The sequence below is a fragment of the Camellia sinensis genome, chromosome 11, assembly GCF_055761805.1.
Source record: "Camellia sinensis isolate YWXY chromosome 11, ASM5576180v1, whole genome shotgun sequence".
NCBI classification, from domain to species: domain Eukaryota; kingdom Viridiplantae; phylum Streptophyta; class Magnoliopsida; order Ericales; family Theaceae; genus Camellia; species Camellia sinensis.
Genome location: NC_138971.1, coordinates 140907876 through 140916397, shown reverse-complemented (window position 1 = coordinate 140916397; position 8522 = coordinate 140907876). Strand labels below are relative to the sequence as shown.

General features: G+C 36.4%; 1 long non-coding RNA gene across 1 annotated transcript; it reads right to left on the bottom strand.

Annotated features, from left to right (window-relative positions):
• Positions 1 to 5154: 5154 nt before the first annotated feature.
• On the bottom strand, positions 5155 to 5744 carry LOC145802914 (uncharacterized). Its single transcript, XR_014344690.1, has 3 exons — positions 5630 to 5744; positions 5459 to 5539; positions 5155 to 5356 (listed from the first exon to the last, which is right to left on the bottom strand). It is a non-coding gene; the product is annotated as an uncharacterized LOC145802914 (long non-coding RNA).
• Between the last annotated feature and the right edge of the window lie 2778 nt (positions 5745 to 8522).

Here is an 8522-nt window from a genome sequence, read left to right as displayed (position 1 = left end):
TGTTTGGAGTCATCTCCTACCTTGCATGCTTCATTCCTTCATATTTAGGGCTATGCATTAGAGCATTTGCATTGGACTTGTTTTGGCCTCTTAGCCACTGAAATCCAGAGGATTTTCAGTGGTTTTGAGCTTTGAAATCATAGAGGGGTGACCCTCTCACCCTTCATTTTCTTTACTAGCATCATTGGCTTTCCAAAGTGACTCTATTTTGCATGCATTGAAGTCACTTTTTGGGCCCAATTTTGTGGGTTTTAGGGTCTGCCTTAGGTCTGTCCGGGGCTCTTTTGATCATATTTTACGTCTATAGTGCATGTGTAGAGCAATTCCATTCAAGGCCTTTTGAGGGGGCCTTTCATCGTATGCTTCCTTGACTGATTTTAGGGCCAATTTTGTGAGTTTTTGGGCTTTCATAACTCATTTCCAGAGTTGGTTTGGTCATGTTAAGTGTCTATCTTGTATGTGCTTAACAACCCCTTGAATGGCCTTCCAAAGAAGCCCCTCATTTTTGCATGCATTGGCTGTATTTCAGTGATTATTTGGGCATATTTTGACATGTTTTATTCACTGTTTTTGGCTGGTTTGATGAGTTCTCATTTGCTTCATATACATGCCATGTAAATCATGCTTGCTAGCCAATGTTGCATGCTATTTTAGTCCATCATGTTAGCATCTTTTGGCCATGCTCTAAACTAGAAATGTGCATTTTTTGGGACTGCCTTGGCTCTGTCTTTAGACTTCATGATCAAATAATGCTTGCTTTGTATACTTGTGGTTCAATGCATTGGACTAGTTTTGAGTTTCGGGGCTTATTCCATGCATCGGGTGCCATATTTCCATGTTTCGGGACCATTTAGCATTATGTTTCAGTGCTGAAAATTACATGTTTGAATGCCATGCTTCATCCTTGCCATGTTTTGGTAGAGTGGCATTCAATGCCTTAGGTTCGGTCCTCGGTTTGCGTGCATGTGTGCACGCATTTCGGTCATCTCATTTTCATCTTATGGCCACTGATGCGAGTGTGGCTGAGGTCCACTCATATTGGTGTAAGTCCATCGTGCATTGTGTATGCCATTTCGGTCCATAGCATTGTGTATGCTGAATTGCATGTTAGAGCATTGTGTATGACATGTTAGTCGTATTGTGTATGCCATTTCATAGCATTGCGTATGCTAGGTTGGATGTTAGTCGCATTATGTATGCCATCTCATTTGCATTGTGTTTGGGATAGGAGTTAGCCCGAGCACGGGAAACGAGGGACGTTTCGTACTCCGAGTGACGGAACGTGTCTCAATTCCCTATCGCCGACACTCCGGATTACCCATGATGGAGTTTAGGTCTTGTTGTGTTTTCATGTGCATTCATCTCATATTGTGTTGTGCAATTCGACTCCTTGGCCATCATGCATCGATATACGTGATTGGTGGCACGAGGATCGAGGATTACACTCCCTGAAGAGTAGTCATGCATACATATGTGAAATACTTTGCCATGCCCCTTTGTTGCTCTCTGTTGTAGTAAATCAGAAATCAGTGGCCTTCTGGAGCGTTGCGCAATATTCCGAAAACAATTGCAAACAGAGGCAAACCGGGGCATTGTAATGGATTTCTACGCAAGGCAACTCGAGCATGCATCATTCATCATTTGGAACAGAGCTGAGGCGGTCCATGGATTTGTGTGCCAATTTACCTACTTTCCTAGATTAATTTGTTAATTAATTAGGATTTTGTACTATTTATTCGGACTGTATTATTCTTTCGGACCCTCCGAGCGAGGGCAATGTTGTAATAAGTGTGCGTGCGTGTGATGTATGTCTTCCAACCCCACGTATTTCTCCCTTTTATTTACCAGCTTATGATGGTTAGATTAGGGCATGTTTCAATTAGCATACAGTATGATAGCATGTTTGCATCATTCATCTGTCTTGCATGCACCGGGCTCGGCGCATCATACTAACTGCATTGTATTTCAATTCCGAGTTGAATACTTGTTAGTTGTAGCATTTCATATGCCATCTTTAGAATAGCCGAGCCTATCTCAGTTGCATTTTTGCATGTGTTGTATTAGGCATTTCTGTATAGTTAGGATCATCCATGGATTTCTAACATAGCTTCTGTTTTGGCTTGGAGTACTCGGTAAGTTTTGTGCTTTAGCATCCTTACATGTGTGTGAGTGACTGCCATGATAGCATGCTTACCATGAGACTAATTGCTTATGTGATATAACTGCCTAAATGCCTGTGGGTGAAGGTTGGGTTATTTGGATTGGAACAATTCATCAATTGCGAGTTTTAAGCCCACTAGATAGTGGCAAATCATCTTGTTTTCTAAGCCCACCTGAGGGTGGCAAATCCACATTTTAGCCTACTTGCGAGTAGCAAACCGTTTTCAAAACAAACATGAAATGTGTTGTTCCAATTCAGGTGACCTGGTCTATATTTGTATGCTGTGCGCATCACATAATAAATCTAGGCTAATAACCGGAATAAGAACGCATAATGTTTTCAAAACTCGATATCATGGTTATTAGAGGCCAATCTTTGATCGGGCGAGCGGGGGTGCTCACGAAGTGACCTTCCCCAATCGTACCCAAGTTCCCGAGCCGAGGCAACTTTGGTGATGACGGACACGTGGCCTTAGGCAACGAGTCAGGGTTTCCTAAATTTCCAAAAAATAAAATATTTAAGTAGCGACTTTGTATCTGGCAAAGTAGTCCATATTTGGCCCTTCTTTCTAAAAAATCAGTTTTCCAAAACGATTTGCCGGATTTGGACTCTTTGATGATTCATCGGTCTTGCATTGCACTCTGCGAGATTAGATACAGGACCATGACTTTGAGTCCTGAACTGTGGTGAGCCCAAATGAACAAAACGGGGGGGATTTCCTCCCGGGACGTTCGGGGACGTCTACAGGACATCATTTTCAGGTACAAGTAGCATGTCACCTCCAAGGAAATAGCTTGGGAGGCAAGAGGCAGACAGACTGCTTTTGTTGTTTGCTTTCTTTTGATATATTACATGTAAATTCGAGCCAAGGGCTTAATATGTATTGAGTTAGTACTCTTTTTTTGTAACCAAATGTTAACTTGGAAAGCTGTAAGCCTGTAGGGCATTTGCTTTTGTTGTTAACATGTAATACTTTTGTAAGAACTACTCTGATTAATGGAAAGATGGTTAGTTTCTTTTATATCAATGCATGTCTAAAGTGATGGGTTTTATGTATTATTCTGAGGGCGTTATAGGAATCCACTTAGGGCTTACTTTAAAAATCAATGAATTATCAGAAGCACCTAAAATTTTCAAATTTTTGAGGTTGGCAAAATGAGTTTCAGACACAATTCCTTCCAACAAATTATAATCTATATATAGTTTTTCTAACTTCGTGAGATTACCAAGAATTTCAGGAATTGTTCCATTCAATCGATTATCAGTCAAATATAATGATTTTAACGATGATAATCTTCCTATTGACCATGGAAGTGGACCAACAATCGAATTAACTGAAAGATGTAGTTCCTGCAAATTTTTAAATTGCCCGAGATTATCATCGAAAGAACCATAAAGTTGACATCCAATTACGCTTAGCGTCTCCAAAGTATCTGAAATGCATCCAATCAAACTTCTAAAAACATCTGATATGTAACCAAATTTGTTATCTGAAAAATCAATAAATTTTGTGTTGCAAAGACCTCCCATAGATCTTGGTATTCTTCCTTCAATTTTATTGTATGACAAATCAATGTGAATAATAGAAGTCATATTCCCAATGTCACCTGAGATTGGACCTTGTAAATCATTCCAACCAAGATCAAGTGATTTGAGACCTTTGAAATTATACAACCAAATGGGAATGGTGGAATTGAAATTGTTCCCTGAGAGATCAAGATCTTGAAGGCTAGTCATGTTTTGAAGTCCATTAGGAATTGGACCACTAAAATCACAAGATCGTAGACCCAGAGAATCAAGGCCAGTAAGACCAAACAACCAATTTGGCATCAAAGGTTTCATGTTGTTTGCAGAGAGATCGAGGACGGCAAGAGAAGTAAAGTTAAGGCCAGGAAGAGAAAAAAGGAGATCAAGTTGGCAGCGACGCAAGTGTAATTCTACCAAAGAAGGAAGCATACTAGTCATTTGCAGCCAATTAGAGGACTGGCTAAGACCCACACAACTTAAATCGAGGTGTTGGAGCAAGAAAAGACCAGAAATCCATTGAAAATTTTCAAGACTCAAACTAATACGATAACAATGTCGAAGATCAAGATAGTACAAACTTGTGAGATTCCCAAGTGTTTGAGGAATTACTCCACTAAAGTTAGCTTCAGAGAGGTCAAGATATCTTAAACTCCTTAAAGAACCAATGAAATTGGAGATTTTGATCCTTCCAAAATCATTGTAGCTCAAGTTCAAGTAATTCAAATGTTTCAAATTGAGCAAAGAAGGATTTAACTTACCACCCAACTTGGGTATGTAATCATTACACATAAGATCTGAGTAGGGCTGATCGCGGATCGGTTTTGGCCGGGTGCGGGTCAAAACCGACCCGACCCGCACACATGCGGGTTGGAGAAAACAGACCCGCAAACGCCCGCGGTGCGGTTCGCGGGTTGTGCGGATGGGTCAGTTGGTTGTGCGGGCAGGTGCGGTTCGGTTTGCGGTTTGGGCTTTTTTTAAATTGGGCTTAGTTATGATATTAATTTGAACAAATTTGACATGTTGGGCTACTTTTTAAGCATTTTTTTATTATTTATGGAAAAGTTATAAATTAAATTTCATGATAACATAAATTCCCATATAATGATATAATAAATTTTACATTCTTCCAAAGTACAAAAATAATTGATAAAACTAATTATAAACTAAAACATTAAAATTCACACTAAAATCAATCTCCATCCATCCATAATCCAAAGCTTACCTAAATTTTACATTCATCCAAAATGTAAAAATAATAATAATAACTAGTTATCTCCATCCATCCATAATCCAAAGTTTACCTAAATTTTACATTCATCCAAAATGTAAAAATAATAATAATAATTAGTTATCTCTATCCATCCATAATCCAAAGCTTACCTATTAATCCAAAATGCAAAAATAATAATAATAACAAGTTAGAAACTAAAATAAATTAGTTTTCATCCATCCATCCATCCAAAATCTAAAGCAAGCTTACCTAAAATTTAGTGCTCCAATTAATTTTACATTCATCCAAAATAAAAAAAATAATAATAAATATTAGTTACAAACTAAAATAACATTGTCTACAAACTTCATCCAAAATAATTTCAAAAGGTGGTATCCATCCAAGGCTTCACTAAACTCTTTAGGTCCATCTTCCAATGTCCAATCTCATCCAACAATCTGCCAAAAAAAATTCCAATGAGCCAAATTAATAAATATAAATAAATACATATGAATAAATAAACATTAAGCTGATCTCAACTAATTAGAAAAATCTCACACATGAGCCAAATGAACATTAAAGTTCAATTATAGCATCTACATTAGACTTTGGGGTTGAAGAGGAACATGGCTCCAAAGTACCTAAAAGCATGAGTGAACAAGAGAAGATAAATAAACTTGCATAGTAAAAATAATAATGGAATTAAAAATGAAGAGATATTCACATATTACCCGAGTCGTATTGCTCAAATTCCTCCACATCATCCATTGCTTGTCGAAGAGAAATTGGAAGGTTGCTTTTAAGCCAATTTTGTGTACATACAAGAGCTTCAACCATGGAAGGGGCAAGTGAACTACGGAATGGATCAAGGATACGTCCCCCGGTACTGAAAGCCGATTCTGAAGCAACGGTAGAAATGGGCATGGCCAACACATCCTTTGCTATTTGAGATAACACTCTATACTTTGTTGCATTATTCTTCCAATATTCCAATATTCTAAAAATGATTTAGAATAATTCCAATGGTAAATGTAAAAATAATTTTGCTAAAGTGTAAAGAAAATATAACCAATTCTCATTTTTGGCTATTATCAATTTTTATTTTATTTTATGATATTGATTAGTTGTGTTGATGTGCAAAGATTAAAGTTGTGCAGGGATTTGCGAAAAAATAACAAAATAAAATAAAGTAAAGAAAAAAATTATATGAACAAAGGAATGGAATGGATACAAAATACAAACAAGATTTAAAGAATTTATTAATGAATTAAATTTTAAAAGAGAGGAAAAAAAAGATAGAATCCCAAATTAGAAAACAAAAAAGGTAATGGAAAAAAAAAGGATTAGGGAAGTGAGGTTTTATTTTTGTTTCAGGACATGAAGGATTCCAGGAACAGCCTCAGAAGATACGATGATGCATCTTTACTAGAGATTCTCAATAAAAAAGTTAAGTTGGAAGCATTTTTTTTGAAGAAATTAAAAATCAAGTGTATTTTTGAAAAATAATTATATATGCATGAAAAAATTTACGACTTTAATAATTAAAGTTATAAATTTTATTATTAACACTACACTGATTTGTTATCTCTCTCTCTCTCTCTCTCTCTCTCTCTCTCTCTCTCTCTTTATTTTTTTATCTCTAATTATCCGGAAGAACAGTTGTGAGAATTAGTAGATGATTGGGAACCAAGCATTTTAATCAAAAAAAAAAAAAATTTTAATTAAAAAGTCACAATAAATTATTAAATTATTTTTTTTACTTTTATATAATTTTTTCTTAAAATATTAAAAAGTGACTAAAAAATCAAACTTCCAAACCAAACCAGCCCTCAATATTCCTGTCTTTGTGCGAGTATGTACATACACCAAGCAGCATCTACAGCCAACCAGATCACACCTGTTACATCTCTTTTTCATATTATTTTATTTTTGTTTGCAAAAACATAAAATACAAGTTTCAGATCCACATCTAAGTTTCAAAAATCTAATGAAAGCAGATCCACATCTAAGTTTCTGCAGATCCACATCTAAGTTTCTGCAGATCGACAAATTTCAAAAATCTGGCACACCCAAGTTTCTGCAGATCCACATCTAATTTCAAAAATCGAATGAAAAAGAGACAGAGAGAGAGAGAGATAGAGCAAACCGTATAGGGTGCCGATCGCCGGTTGATTTGCTGCTGCCGATCGTCGGCGTCTCGCCTCGCCGCCGCTGCTGCTGCTGTGCTGCTGCTAATCGCCGGCTGTTGCTAGCTAAGAAGGGAAAAAATACAAAAGGGGGAGAGAGGAGAGAAATAGACGGGGGCTGGGTGGGTTCTGCGGGTAGGGTAATAAATAAAATAAAGGTTTATTTTATTTTGTAATATATTATATATATATAAATATAAAAAAAAAATTATAATTATACGCGGGTCGCGGTTTGTAGTTCGGGTAGGGTCAGAACCGCAACCCGACCCGAACCCGATTTTTGGCAGAATTCTTGACCCGCACCCGCCTACCTACCTATATCGAAACCGCCCAAAAGGCTGCAGGTAGGGTAGGGTCGGGCGGTTTGTGCGGGTGGGTGGGTTCTGTGCCCAGCCCTAGATCTGAGTAGTCTGTGCATGAACCTTGAAGATGGAGCTCACGGACATGGCCACTAAAATTGTCACAAACAACTCCATCCCATGAACAACAATCGTCATTGCTAGACCAAGAGGAAAGCCAGCTTGAAGGATGAGTAAGATCGTCCTTGAACCGCAAAAGGGCTTGTCTCTCCTTTGCAATGCAAGACACAGTGGAGTTTCCATTGCAGAAACTAAAATGGAGACTTGGTATGGCAAGAATCCACCATAGCAAGCCAACTACAGGACCTCTCATGTGTTCCTTCATATATATAATTACAATGCAGCAAAGAAGTTGAGTGCATAATACATTTGAATGGTATGCAATTTATAGTTAGTGTTTCACAACAAGTGATTGTGTTGTTTGCAAAGTCAAGCGCGACTCTTTATTTTATTTTATTTATTAGAATGAATAAAAATGTTTATATTTATATTTGATAAAGATAAAAAAAAATTAAAATTAAAAACAATTATATCAGCTCGTGGGTTCTGCTTAATATTTAAAAAATTAATAATAAAAATATAAAATAATAATAAGTGGAGCTCACACTATGCGTGTTTTTGAATAAATTCTTTGAATAATTTTTTTGGTAATGTTGAATTACTGACCATAACTATCACTAAACTATCACTATGGGGGCTTGGAGACTTGGGCCTAGTTATTTTTTATATTTTTAATGTATAAAAAAAAAGTAATAAATAAGACTTAAGCTTATTATGACAATTTATTCGTTTAGTCAAAAAACTATTATAAAATAATTAATTTTATATATATATTTTTACATATTTCTTTTATAAAAAATTAAGAGTAACTAAAAAATTTCAATTCTCAAAATTACATACTGGTGTGGCAGGTTTTGGACTTCTTAATCAGGTGGATGCCTAAACTGTATACGAAAAGTTACAGCTAATTTTATCTTTAGATTAAAATATTAGATACATTATACTTTACCTCATTTATGTTTTGTCCCTTTTTTATTTTGAGCCTTTGAAATTTGTTTTTTTCCTACTTTGACGCTTCA